Genomic DNA, 14,570 nt, shown 5'->3' with positions numbered 1-14,570 from the left:
AGATGTCATATCTTGGCTTCTAGTAGTGTTTTGAATGACACGTTCATCATCAAACTAGGGAAACCACAGGAGAGTGAGAGCAAAGATAGCTGGAAAACTGTAATCAAGCTGTAGTTATTCATGAGCCACTGCCAAAATGAAAGGGTATCCTGAGCAGACTCTCTGGAGTCTGGTAATATTTAACATTTTCTTTGCTGTTCTAGATGACTGGACAAGGTATTCAAATTAAATTTGCAGGCAACACCAAAAGGGGCTAATGGGACTAAACGGGGACCAGCCACTCTGCTGAATGCGAGATTTAGAGCTCAAAATGTTCTTGACACTTTTATATGAAAAAGTATGATTCAGGGACAAATATATGGTTTTACATTCAGGAGAAAATAGCTACATAAATACACACAAGAGAATTGCAAAATGGTACCATTTGGTTACTTTTGACTCATATTCTGTCTGATCTGCAACCTCAGGTTGCTGCAATAGCTGGCTGGGATGCAGAGACAAAAGTTGAGCCTGCGCATCATGTGAAATGAGTCTCCTGCTATACGTGGTACTGATATGGCCATAGCTCAGGTACTTCTGGTTTTCAGCTTCACGTATCTGACCGGTTGTCAAAAGATTAGAGGAGAGAAGAACCAGAAATTTGAGGAAGGTTGGCTCTGCGGAAAGATGAATGGCTATTTAGCCTAAAGAAGAAAACACCACATGAGGGACAGAAGTCTTTAAATATGTAAAAGGCAGCTTCAGAGGAGCAGGGAATCACCTCTTCTCCATGTTCGGGCGGGGGGGGACGGGACGGACGAGTAACGAGCTTAAATGGCAAGAGGACGTATTCCCGAGTGGCATTAAGGAAGGTTTCTAAGGGTGAAAGTCAGAACCAGTTGTCTGAGAAAGCTGTGGAAACCCCTTTGAAAGAACTGGTGGGACAGCCCCCTGCCAGGAGTGACAGGGGCATAGCTCATCCTCCTTGGGCAGGAAGAGGGACTATAAGCCCCATCACTTTAGGCAGGCCCATTAGGACTGTTAACAACCATCGATCCCTGCCTGTCCTGTCCTGGGGGATATACCCACTCGGTGCTCCCTGCCTGGAGTCCGTGCTCTGCCCAGGTACGGACAGCTGGCTGGTGGTCGGTCTCAGAAGGGCAACCCAGCTGGGGGTACCAACATTGCAACTTGGGAATTGCTTTTATTCAGCATGCTTCACTTCAAACAAGGTTTTAGCTGGTAAAACTTCGTGTATGCTCTTAATGTGTCTTCTCCTTTTTCCTTACTTAGATTTATTCAACTGCTTAAATCAAGTTCTTGGGGTTCTTCCATTCTTAAGCTAAACAGCACTTACTGCTTACTGTCTTCAATAGCCAAGCTAATAAAAATCCAGTTGGTAGACTTAATTTTTTAAGCTTATATGAACTGAAACAGGAGAGCAGACGGTTTTATGCTGATGCACAGTCATTGCTGTGCATGAACATAACCTGTATCCCATCCTCCCAGACGATGCTTTATTGTTGTTATTGTCATTTATTGCTTAGACTAACAGGAAGTGCTGCCACTGTTTGTTTAAAATCAAATTAAGTAATTCTGCATTGATCTGGAAGAAAACTGTTTAGAAGAAAACAGTGACATTTGCAGCAACAGTAAAGAACTTTAAAGCTATGCTAATAACCTAGCCTAGACAATGCCACTTTCAATGAATCTGCTGTTATTTAGTTACATTATTTTATTGTAACACACATGTAGAAACTATTCTGGAGCTTAGAAGAAAGCTCTAAAGTATCATTAAGAAGAAAGCTCTGAAGTATCATTGTATATATCTACTCATATCTAAAAGAAGAAAAAATATAGATGGTTACCAGAAGCTTAAAATCTAGCAGCTATATGACTTCTTAGATACACGGAAGTCGATAGCGTATAGCTTAGAGTGATAAATCTCAGAAACCAGCACCTCCCCACACCGTGAATACAAATCTCAGCTCAGAAGTAACATTTCTGGTATGAGAATTCCCCATTCAGCCCACTCTTTATTGCCCTTTCTACATTGTGACCAAAACCTGGAGGCCATCTATCCTTTGCATGCATTCCCCAAATGAATTTTCTTTGTAATCCTAATGCTACACCAAAACTTTGCCCCAACCAAGAAAAGTTTAGTGGGGCTGGGGTAGCCTTGGCTGTCCTGCTGTCTGGACAGACCAAGGACTCAGACCTTCTTATGTGATGTGTGGGTGGCTTGACTTTAACCTGAGAGAACAGGACTGCTCCATCCATTTGAATATGGGATTTAGGGAATGTGAAGGAGTATAGAGAGAGGGAGGAAAAAAATGTCCACCCTGGTATAGCCACAACCCCCAGTCCCCTTCCCAGAAAAGCATTAGCAGCTCCACAGCCTCAAATGCCAGAGGGTTTCAGAGTTACAGCAGAGGACTGGAGAGCGTGTTTAACAATATGTGAAATTTGATTTTCTAGCATTACCATGCACCTTCAACAAATGAGTCCTTTAGCCTGTAGCCAATGTACCTGTGTCTTTTTAGACCTTTGGAGATTGCGAGGTCTTTGGGGTAGAAAATTTATCTCCTTGGTAAAATACCCTGCATGCTTTTACATATGATTTAAAAAATAATAATATGGTCAAAGGACTTCAGTGCTTTCTCAGTTGCATACAATTATAATAGCTAAGTTTTAAATGGCATAGTTCAAAGCAGAATTTAATCCACATTTCACATTCTTGTTCTGGGAAAGGCTGCTTAAGGGTTATTGCAGAAAAGTGTGGTTAGTTAATTATGATCCTAGTTGTCACATAGGAAAAACAGGCGCTACAGACCTTCTGGCTGTTGAAGACAAGTAACATTGCAAGGGAGACCAATGAACTTGTAATAATGGGGAGGGCAATGGGTGCAAGGTTCAGTCTCTAGCAGCCTCTGGTGGCTATTCAAATATAGATTTTTTATTTTTTTTTTTAAGTTACTGGTTATGCAAACATTCTTTATTTGATTTGTTTTGCAATTTTTATTTCATGCATTAATATGAACAATTTATGTGTTGTGAAAAAAATGTTTCTGCTTGTTGTAAAGTCATTGGTTATCTCTGAAAGTCTTTGTTGCTTTGCTGGAAGCTTTTTAATAGAAAAGGTCACCTAAATACATTGGTTAAGCTAGCAGCATCTAGGTTAGAGGTAGTCATGGTAAATGAGTAATTACAAAGGCTAATTCAAATGATTTTGAACACAGAAATTTTGGGGTTGACTATTAGCAATGTAAGGTATACCAATACACTGCCTTGTAAATGAATAGCCCTGCCTTTTTCTTTTAATTTTATTGAATAATACTGTTTCATAATAGCAATAAAACACAATGGACAGTAGAGTCTGAGAGGATTATTCATCAGCTTTATGTCTTGTGTCACTCTTGGAAACTGCAGTAATTTTTGTTGGGCTGTATTTCCTAATCATTACAGCTGTCACCCGTTGCAACTGCCGTAGTTAAGGCTGCAAATCACTATGCATTCCAGCTCCCTGTTTTCACAGACTCATAATTTTCAAGCACAGTCTCCTTTTGGTGGTCAAATGTTCCATGTTTGGTCTATGCACACAGAAGTGAGTGTCTGGAAACAGAGCAGCACCCCATTAAGCTATTTTATTCCAAGGAAAAGGCCCAAGAGAAGGCTATAACACTCTTCTGTGCGTGTAAACTGACCCAAGTGTTTAGACACATTACTGCTTGCACAAAACTCTGCCTGTGAGTCCTATGTACTCCTCCCAAGACATTCACACTGGTGCACTGCTCATTTCAAGGGAAATTAGAAAGCTGGAAGTCTGTTCAGCACTAAAATCATGCCTTTCAGTATCTTGAAGTGTCATCAAAATCCTACCTTGAGTGGGATACATGCAGGGCTGGGTGAAGACGGAGTGTGGCAAGGGTCATGTCCTTTTCATCTTAGCCCTAAAACCTAAACCTAACACACGGTCTAATTCCTCTGTCCTCTAAAAGAGGCATCTGTCACTCCTCCATACACATTGAACTTGTTCTGCTTCTGTTTCCTACCCAGATATAGAGAGTGTCCTAGGCTTTGTTGATTAAGTCAACCTGACCTCAAAGTTAGGTTTTTATAATCAAGGTATTTCAATGAACACCTCTCCTTAAAAGTGTACATCGGATGATTGATAAAACAAGACTTTATGGTCTTCCTAGCAGCATCTTCTGATTTGGTTTTGCTTTTTCTTTGCCTCCAAGGACAGGGTATTTTTAAAAGTGGTCAAGCATTTCAAATTGACATTTTTTACATTCACAGCTCACTGAACAGTAAGTCCTTCAATCTTAAAAATAATTGTTTGGAAAGCAGTAAAACTGTGAAAGTTAGAAAAGTTGCCATTGCATTTGCATAGAAGAAAACAATGTAACATTTTTAAATATGAACTGTAAATGAAGATATACCTGTTGATACTTGTTCTTAAAAATTCTGCTAGCATAGATCGTACGGGCAAAAATGATCATTAGAACAAGGCAGGAAAATTAGACCTCTGCCACATGGAGCTATAGAGACTCAAGCCCCCAGGTATTTATTTGATTTGAACACCTTTCTGTAACATGGGCCAAGAGGAATCCCACATAGCAGAGCAGCGTGGCGTGAGAGCCACTTCTCAGCCATTTCACAAGACTGTAACACCAGATGGATAACCCACACTGAGAGAGAAACAACCCTTAGCATCCCAGGTTAGAAGAAAATAGACCTGGCTGGTTTTAGGTTGGAAGAGTTAAAGCTACGGGTATGCCTACATCATGGCTGCAATGGCACATGGAAGGGAAAGCTTGGAGTATTATCCTGTGGCTGACATATCATTTATTAAAGCATCTTTCATTTTTAACAACTGGAGGAGGATGAGAGTTCCAATGAGAGTCTGTAATGAGTTTTACACACTCAAGGTCACCTTGTGTACTCCGCAGCACTGGGAGAATTAAGGGTAGCAGTGTTCGCACAGAGCGGTAGGACAGTGACATGGCAGCAGTGGTCTGGCAGTGGTACCTGCCAGAGGTTGTTTGCCTCAGAGGGGGGATCTTTGGGTCGGACAAAGGTCAGAGCGAGCACCACCTGTGTACCTGAAAAAAAAACACTATTTTAAGAGATACTGAAGTATTCTATTCCTGCTTACTAATCTAGGTGATATCTTATAATTGGGATATATGGCGATCTAGCGGTCACAGCCTTACAAGAAAACCACTACCCCTACACTTTACTCCTAGTCACACAACTTGTATGTTATTGTTCAACATCCAATAGCTTCTTTTGTTGTTGCCTAGAGCCTGTGCAAAATCATGTTCTGTTTTCTGTTGTTTCTTTAAATCATAGAAGAAAAGGTAGAAGTCACTGTTCTAAGTCTAATGGCTTGTCTGATGGAGGATATGAAGCCATTCTTTAAACTAAGTATCTGCATAGGACCATTCTGTTTTGAAACAGCTTAATTTTAAGTGTGCTCTGAGAAAAGATCCTTAGCAGTTAAATATCATAGAGCACAACCGCAGGAACAACTAAATTAGTGTTTCTTGACATGAAAAATTTTCAGCAAAAACATGTTTATCTAGTCGAAACATAAGCTAGAAGTGTGAAAACCCCTCACAGACAGCTGTGAGTGTTGTAAAGATCTACGCACAAAGGACGTGCTCTCATTGCAGCCTTGTCCTGCCAGCCAGTAAAATTACTGCTCACGTGAAGCAGCCCCTCCAGAAGACTGTCACAAAAGGCCTCGCCGTGCAAGCAAATACAAGCAAGCTTGTCTACTCTGCCATCTGTTACTGAGACCTTCTGTTACTGCTGAATCATTTTCTTCCCTAGGCTTATTTAAGGTTCTTAGCTCGTGTCTTGAGAAATGAGGGTTTGCTCACCTCTCTGTCTTTGCTTGGGTTGTGAGCGAGCATTAGAAACTAACATTTTCTGTTCACAATCAGGCTGCAAGAGACACATACAAGAAGACAAATGTGTCATGCCTTGGTTGTTGAAGGTTTGGGATGGAGAAAAAAGAGGCTGACTTTAATGGGAGTCTTACAAAGAAGCCTTCAAGTAGAGCAGGAAGAGGAGCAAGACTTGAGAGCCTCCAGCCTGCTATTTTGCAGGCAGAGGGAGAGGAAAAACAAAGCAGCAGCTGACTGAGACAGCTGAGTAAAGAAGCTACAAGGTAAAAATAGCAGCAGGCTGTCAAATAATCTGCTGGTGTTGGGCACGAGTGAGAAAACAGCATCAGGCTGTGGGGGGAGACAAGCCAGGGATGCTGCACAGGGATGGGGAGGCAGTTGCCAAAGAGCCGTCTCGCTGCGAGCCATGTGGTTCTCAAAGGAGGAGCAGGCTTGGGGTTGGTTTTTTACACCCAGATACAATTCTGTAGAAACAGCTTCAAGTCCCTCTTTATAACAACTTCAGATTGAATATTTGTGTGAATGAGGCCCTTTTAACACTGAGATATCTGCAGCTATTTTATGCACTTCCTTAAAAAGAACACCTGCAGGAGTTTTCTGAAGTGCCCTCTGGAGTACAGCATGTCTACCCCAAGGAGCAGGGATGTCACCCACCCCTTCCTACAGGGATTGGAAATACTTCCAATTCGCTGCAGAAATTGAAACAGGTTACGTCTAAAATAGGGGGTGCAGCATGGTAGGTGCGAAACCCACTACAGTAGTGTTTATGCCATAGGGTTGGGTGTCATGGATTTTTATGTAAATGCTTTTGCTCAGTCAGCAATGACTGCAGTGCACAGGCATCTCTGATGAATGGCCTGCTCAACGTGTTGATGGGCCAAGGACTGAGGTCTGCCTGGTTTTTGTTTATTCTTTCATGAATGCCAATGCTAGTGAAGGGCATTGCAGTGAGAGCCTCAAGCTGTTTATTTACACAGTAAGAATAACATAAATATTTTGAAGTGTGGCTCAAACCAGCCTTCAGCAGAGGAAGTAGATAGGCTCAGCAGACAAACCATGGTATGACCAACTAGGGTGTCATCTGTGATTGACTGCAGTTGCAGCTGCTGTGAAATTGGGTGTTTGAACCAGTGATCTTAATTGTGCTGCACACATTCTTGGATAAAGAGTACTATAAAAATGCCAGGAGTACATATTCTGTATTTTTAATTATATTTTGTCTGTATTTTTTCACCTTCATCTTCTGTCCCTGAACTGCCTGAGGTGAAAAAGTCAGCCCATGCCTCTTCAGAGAAAAAAAGTACAACTGCAGTTATTGAGATGAAGTTTATAAATTAAGAGCAGGCATGCAAGGTTGGAGTGGGCAGGTCACTTCCTAAGCCTGCAGCCCTGCACATGCACCGGCTCTGTGGCTCAGAGATGTCCCTGCTCACTAATTAACCGCACCGCAGTTCAGCTCATGCTGGCTCCGCACCAGCGTCTCAGAACCCCCGGCCTACCCAGGGCCTCCCTGGAGCAGCTTCAGCCCAGACCAGCACTGTTACATCTAACTTCTGCAGGCGCTCCCGCAGGGGCAGGTTGGCCCCTACCCTGGCACCACAGGCTGGGTTCGCAAGGGAACACGGGTGCCCGCCCCCGGCGCAACATCCAAAAATCGGAGCCGGGCATTGAAATCCCCCATGGACTGCATGGGGGGAGATAGGGCTCTCAGAAAAGAAGCCCTAACCCTGTAGGTGGGGGTGGGTCTGACAGTGCATATTTGGGTATGCATCAGGAAAGAAAGCTATCCCAATGCTGCCCTGTGTTCTGCACGAGCGCTGAGGATCAGGCTCAGAAATGAAGCAGCAGTGTCCTCCCAGCATTGCACCTCAGCCTGCGGGTAGGTCATATTTAGCTACGTGCACGTGGCTCTGCTCCTGGCCTGTCACAGCTCTCCTGGTGCCACCAGCTCTGGCACAGGCTCCGCTCTGCCTGTGACTTCTGGCAGCCAGGAAGCGGGCACCAGCTTAGCAGGGTCTGCTCCTGCCGTGCAAAGCCACCCATCCTACTCCTTTGAGAAATGGATGGATTTCTGCTCTTTTAAAAGGCAGAAGCAGAAGCTGGCAGTGAGGCCCTGCTGGGCTGTGAAGGTGGACAGCTTTTTAGAGCTTATCTGTAATAACAAAATCCATCTCACCCAAAACAGAGCCCGAGGCACTGCGGCCAAGTGAAAGGCTAGTGTGGCGGCACGGTCTCTTTACACCTCCTTCAGAAGCCATGCAGCACAGAGCAGGGGAGCACATTTCTCTAGTCCAGAGATTAAAGCAGTTTTCGCTCCTCCTCCTTGTGATTTTTTTCATGGCTATTTAAGAGCTGGGCCAAGTGGCCGTCTGTTTGGTTGGGCCTGACTTTGTTATTTAGGGATCCAGCTCAGAGGTGGGGAAAACTTGCCTTAGGCTGGCTGTCAGAGTGAGGTACCAAAAACTCTCCCCTCCGGGCCTCTGCCCGCCTCCCTTTGCGGGACAGCTCATCTACTGACGGGGTGCCTCCTGGATGGCCACACTTGGTAGAGCAACGGCCTGCAGCAGATGGCAATCAGTGGCCAAGTTACCCCAAAATGTTGAGCTCCCAACTCGGAAAACCTCGCAGCACTGAGTGGGGAAGCTCACTACATTCATGTGCTTTGGCTGTCTTATGGCCTGTGTATATAAGTTAGAGAGATTTAAGTGTTAAATATTTCAGTGATTAAAAATAAATCATTTTATTCATTCGCTTGTGGCAATAATCTCAAAAAAGAGTTCTTCGTGTCTCTTAGTTGTCCTTATGGAGGAGCCATAAGGTGAAATTTGAGCTATTTCTGTTTCTTTTTAACTGCAAGAATTACGAAACGCAGAGATAAGATGCCATGCTCAGAGTTTAGAGATGACTCCCTGTGGCTTCCCTGGGAAGGGGATGGTCCCAGACACCCAATTATATTGGTGATACACGTCCTGTATGAAAACTCTCATTACCAATGCAGTAGGATCGGCGGCCCTAGTGAACTCTTAACTGTACCATGACCTGTTGCGTCAATGGTATATAGGAAGTGGCTACTCTGCTATTAAAATCTGTGTGGCCATCATGGCTTACATTGGTAGTCTAGGAGCTTTGGGCACACTTCAGTCCTCAAGATTTGGACTTCTTTCTCTTGACCTTTGAAAGCCACAGACTCCGTGATCCTTGTTCAACCCTGCATAAAGACTCATGCAAAGACATGCCAAAAAGACCAAGGCCTCAGCTGATGTTAAATTACCAGTGCAGAGTGCCCCATCTGCCACTGAAATACAGCTGCATGGTGCAAAGCAGTGAGAAGGACTTGGTGGCTGCTTCCTATCACAAATATCCACAGGAATTCAATCACAAAATATTTTTCTTGTCCATAAAGCTATAATTCCTTGGCTGTTAATCCTTCTGGCCAGTGGTTACATGTTGAATCCTCCAGAGCCTAATTGCAGCCTGTTGCTGTCAAGCCACTGCTCGGAGAAAAGAACAAGAACGAGCCTGGGCTGCCCAGGACTCTCTAAATCTGCAGGCAATAAACAAGTCTAAGGCCTTAAGTCAGACATGCTGTCAAGTCATAGGAACTATGCCATTTTTACCAACTTCCTACAAGTCTGTCTTGACACCCAAAAGGATCCTTACAGCAGTTCTTCCTCTGCTTCACTTGTAGTTGCCACTTAACAGAGATTGAAATGGAAGAACCTCCAGCTCTAAACCCATTTATCTCCTTCACACCTAGGCAGTTAACCAAAATACAGGGACTTGCAGTTTTTTCTGATAAGAGGAGAAATTGATGATGAAGAGGGACATCTGTGACATGAAATCCAATTTCTCTGAAGACAACTGGAGGCAGGATCTCAGGACCTCATGCCCTGCTTCAGCCAGGACCCCCATCCCCAAGGACTCACTCCATACTGCTCTGCCAGTGAAACTCTTGTATCTGCTTAGGCCATGTCTTGCTTTCCACTGAGGCTGGCTCACGCAGCTTCTCCGTGCTTTACATGGGCTCTTCTCAGCCAGGTGTGCCGTTAGTGCGAGCAATCCTTTGCACTGAGTAATGCTAACATTGCATATAATAAGTAAAAGGTTTTTTACAGTTACTTCATAAATGAAGGATAACATTGTTTTCCTCTTCTCCCTTGACCTCTAGTTTTAACAGGTCCTATAGGAACCCCTTTTCCCATTTGCAGTCAGGTGCTGGTCAGTCATTTGAGCTCAGCAGCTGCAGCACAGCTTGCACGCCTGGCAAATGACTTGATAGCAGCCTGTATTGCCTCATAGTGGTTTTATACATGGGAACCACATATGCACAACCCTCTTCTGCCTCCCTGTTTTCAGTACTCTTACACCTTGTTCCTCAGCCTCTTTAGAAGTCTAGTTTGGTTTTGCTTTCTTTTCTTAATTTAAAATTACAGTCCTTTCAAAATGGAAAGCGTTCAGGGATTGCCACCACAGCATGACTCCAGGAGGGGGAAAGTGGGCAGGGACGTGTTACATCTCCCTACTCAGGCCTCTTTTCTTTTTGTTGACTTCAGTTTGCCGGTTACTTTTCTGACTGGGCAATTTTATTTTAGACGCTTGAAAACATATCAAGTTTGCCAGCAGAGTTGAACAGCATGGCCCTACGTGTGACCCAGTGCTGTTCCTAGCAGCAGAAATCACTTGCTGGTGTAGCTCAGGACCATTCTTAAAACAGAATAGGCTGTTTCACTAAAGGTGTTTTTCCAACAAACAAAATGTAGTTATCACTTTTCCAGTAACTTGAGGCAGTTCTTTGGCATGTTGTTCAACCTTCTAGTGAGAATAGGTATGTTAGTAATTATTGCATTAGGCCATTACTTTGGAGATAACAGGGAAAAGTATTAAGCACTTGTTGGTAGATGAGAGTAAATTAAAGCAAAGTTACAAAGGGTGCCTCTATAGTCTTAGCGCCTATAGTTTTCTACCTGGTACTCATGACAATTTATTTTATAATTGAATTATATGAGGATATGGTGGTACTTATTCTTATGTGACACTGAGAAATGAATCACTCATCAAATCCTACAGAAATCTGGGGTACTGGATTCTGACAAAGTCCATGGTGTTTTTTGTTTTTTTCTTTCTTCTAGTGTGAAACTGTGCCTGTGATCTGCACCCCCTCAAGCAGAAAGTGCTACAATATGATTCTAGGCATGCTGACCTCTCTGGCACCTACAGCTGATGATCATCTCCACTAGGCACTTTATTTAGTTGCTAGAGTTATTAACTGGAAGAGCACGTAATTGACGCCAGATGTTTTGGGGTTGTTTTTTGGATTGCAACTGCTGCTGGGCTCCCAAATGTACAATCTCGATTGTTTCACCAAGGCAAGGTCAAACTCTTCTTCATCCAGTCACCAGTTCATCAGCACTTGCTTGTATTCTTCCAGCCCAAAGCTGTGGTTATATGACCTGACACACCCCACCCCCACTCACTTCTGGTTGATTACGCATTAGTTTGGGGAGAGACTGAAAACTATTGGTTAACTTTCTGTTTCCTTCTGTACACCCACATTATTTTTCCTCAAAGAGATGCTTTTGCCTGGGGGAAGAAGCAAACCAATATGTCAGAGTTAATGTATTTGCGCACTGATGTTTAAATACATGTAATATTTATGTAAAAGGGAACAGTGAGGGATGGAAGGTGGTATTTGTGTTGGTAACTGTGACTGACATCTCAGGAGAAAGCTCTGCTGCTTCTTCAGGTTTTATTGAACATTGCAGAGTGGAGACTTCTCATTTTTAACTTATTTAAATGATGATCATTATCTGCTCACAAGCTCAACACCAGTTATTTCTTTATGTTACCTTCACACTATGTTAAAAAAAGTACTTTCTTGAATGCTCTTGAACTACTTTTCCTAGACACAGTTATATAGTGTATCAAGATACAGCCTTGTTAAATTTATCCTGATATGGGCCTTAATTACCTTGTATACTGCCTGGAAAGGAACCAAATACAGTGAAATTTTGTTGTGGAACTGAGATCATCTTAACCACCTGAAAATGTAAGTTTATCAGATATAGGTCTGTTTGATTTAAGGCGGGGGGGGGGAGTATTTGTTTTTTTAATTGCTCCTCTTCAACGTTATGAATGCAGTGTTGTCTCTTTTGAGCTGGTAGCTGGTAGTGTTACACCACTAATGTGCTTTCATTCTTGGGAACCATCTGCTCTTGCACCCACATCCTTACAGACTCTCCTCACCAGCCTCCTCCCCTCCAAACACTCTCTCAATCTATTTTTATGGATCTGTGCCACTGCCACGGTATTACACTGCAGTTAAGGGCTATTCTGTCTTTTCTACTTTACAGCCAGAATTACAATAGTCCTCCTCTCAAGGTACTGTTCCTTGGCAATATGGTTTTTATTTTGTTTCTTTCTATAAGAGATTTGAACTATGTTTGCTATTCATTTATTTTTATTGTTGGACAATTTATTTGGCTTATTTTCCTTGATGCACCACTTTTCCTTCCCCCAGTTTGACTATAATTTCTCTTAATTTTTACATCGTGACAGAGATACTGTTGTAGTGTTGACAATCCTGGCAGATGTCTGTGACTGGCCCAAGTGTTCCTTAACACCTGCTGATTTTTGACTCCTGTTTCGAGTTTAAATAATCCTCCATAACCTCGTCAGTTTTCTATGCCAGCTGTCTTGTCCTACTTTCTTTAAGGTGGAGCTATTCCTCACTTACAAGCTTTCTCCCAAATAGTTCCGGTGAGCCCTCTACATTCATATTTTCCCTCTTCATGCTGCTTTTAATTCATTAATTCAGACACTGATAATCTACCTAGCTGATTCTGTCATTAACCCTCTCTGTTAATAATCAAGTTATTTATTTTTTTACATTTTGAGCAGTGATACGAACTGCAGCCAACCATCATTCTAGATGCACTAGATAATAGGTAAAATCTCCTCCCAAGAGCAACATCACGATTCACTATCACCTATCATCAGTAAGCTAAATGCAGATTTCCTCTTTGTAATTTATTCCTGTTAATACAAACCTGGGGAAGGGGTGCAGAGGCAATTTGCAGCATCCTCTGAAAGTTAAGATAAGGATTATATCGGACCACAGATAGATTGATTATATTTAAAGCCATGGGATGCCCGGTGGCAATATCACCCAGCTGTTCCCTCTTACTTACAGCAGCACAGCTCTAGCTTAAACACTGCTACTGATCTTGGCAGCTGTAGCGCCACAGCACAAGGAGGGAGCGAGGGGGAGGGAACCTCCAGGCAGCTTCATTGCAGCCTTTTGTCCTCTAAGGTCCAAGGTAGGAGCACGGACGGGTATCGTAATTCCAGACACCTCCTGCCACTGAACTCAAGGAGTTTGGCTTCTATGACCTGCAAATGGCCCAACAGCTCTTACAGATGTTGCACCCTTAACTAATAGTATTTTTAATGAGCTAATCGAATGTTTCTGCAGCCTATTTGTGCCTCAGTACAGTAACACCATGTCATCTAGCAATTAATCCCTGATAGGGCAACGATCATAGCCACTGTGTTTAGATACTGTTCTCTAAGGTAAAAGAGGCTTCCTTAGAAATACTCTCTATGCAATATGATTTCTTTACCATGAAGATTTAATTTTGTAGCTGTAAACTTGCTTGTCCGTGTCTCCCCTTCACAATATCCCTTCTATGTAATTTCGATTCAGGTTCACTAAGAACTGTTTCATAATGATGAATAACTGGTAGCTGAGCACAGTAAGACTCAGACCTGGGCAAGGTAGCCTTTTTTTGGGGGGTTGGGTTTTTTGGTTTGGTTTGTTGGGGGTTTTTTTAAGATAGCAAACATCAGGGCAGAAATAAGGCAATAATAAATGGAATGCTAGTACCAATTAATGCTAGCCAGGTAGCTGCATGGCTCAGAAAAGCATTTTCAAATCAAAGCGTTTAGATTTGATTGCAACAGTTTATGCCAGGAGCAATGCAAGACTGCTGAGTCAGTGCTGTCCACATCTTTACCACGTATTCAACCCGCTACCCACATGTATGCTCTGAATTTTGAAGCACGCACCTGACTGCCTGCACATATAGCTTGAGTTTCCAAGTGCACAGTTTTGCAAGCACGTATTTATTTTACATTTCAAGGAATAAAAATAATCACTATTTCATTCTTACATTAGATGCGTATATGTTAACTCCATAATATACCACACATTAGAGAGAACTATTTGTAAATGGACTTTGTACGCTGGCAATACACGTTGGTGACCTAGTATATTTGGATTTGTTTTCTTCATTGATATTAAGCAGTCAAAAGTGTTTCAGATTGTTGGCAAGGGTGCCCAATATATTAAATGCTGGATCCCAGGTATCAGTCATGAAACTTATGAGGGAATTGGCTGATGTAGTTGCCAAGCCACTCTCCATAATATTTGAAAAGTCATGGCAGTCAGGTGAAGTCCCCGGCAACTGACAAAAGGGAAACATTGCACCCATTTTAAAAAAGGGAAAAAAGGAAGACCCGGGGAACTATTGACCTGTCAGCCTTACCTCTGTGCGTGGGAAAATCATGGCACAGATCCTCCTGGAAGCTATGCTAAGGCACATGGAGGACAGGGAGGTGATTCGAGACAGCCAGCATGGCTTCACCAAGGGCAAGTCCTGCCTGACCAACCTAGTGGCC

The sequence above is a fragment of the Aptenodytes forsteri genome, unplaced genomic scaffold (genome assembly GCF_000699145.1).
Source record: "Aptenodytes forsteri isolate BGI_AS27 unplaced genomic scaffold, ASM69914v1 Scaffold2, whole genome shotgun sequence".
Lineage (NCBI taxonomy): Eukaryota > Metazoa > Chordata > Aves > Sphenisciformes > Spheniscidae > Aptenodytes > Aptenodytes forsteri.
Note: the sequence above shows the minus strand (reverse complement) of the source record.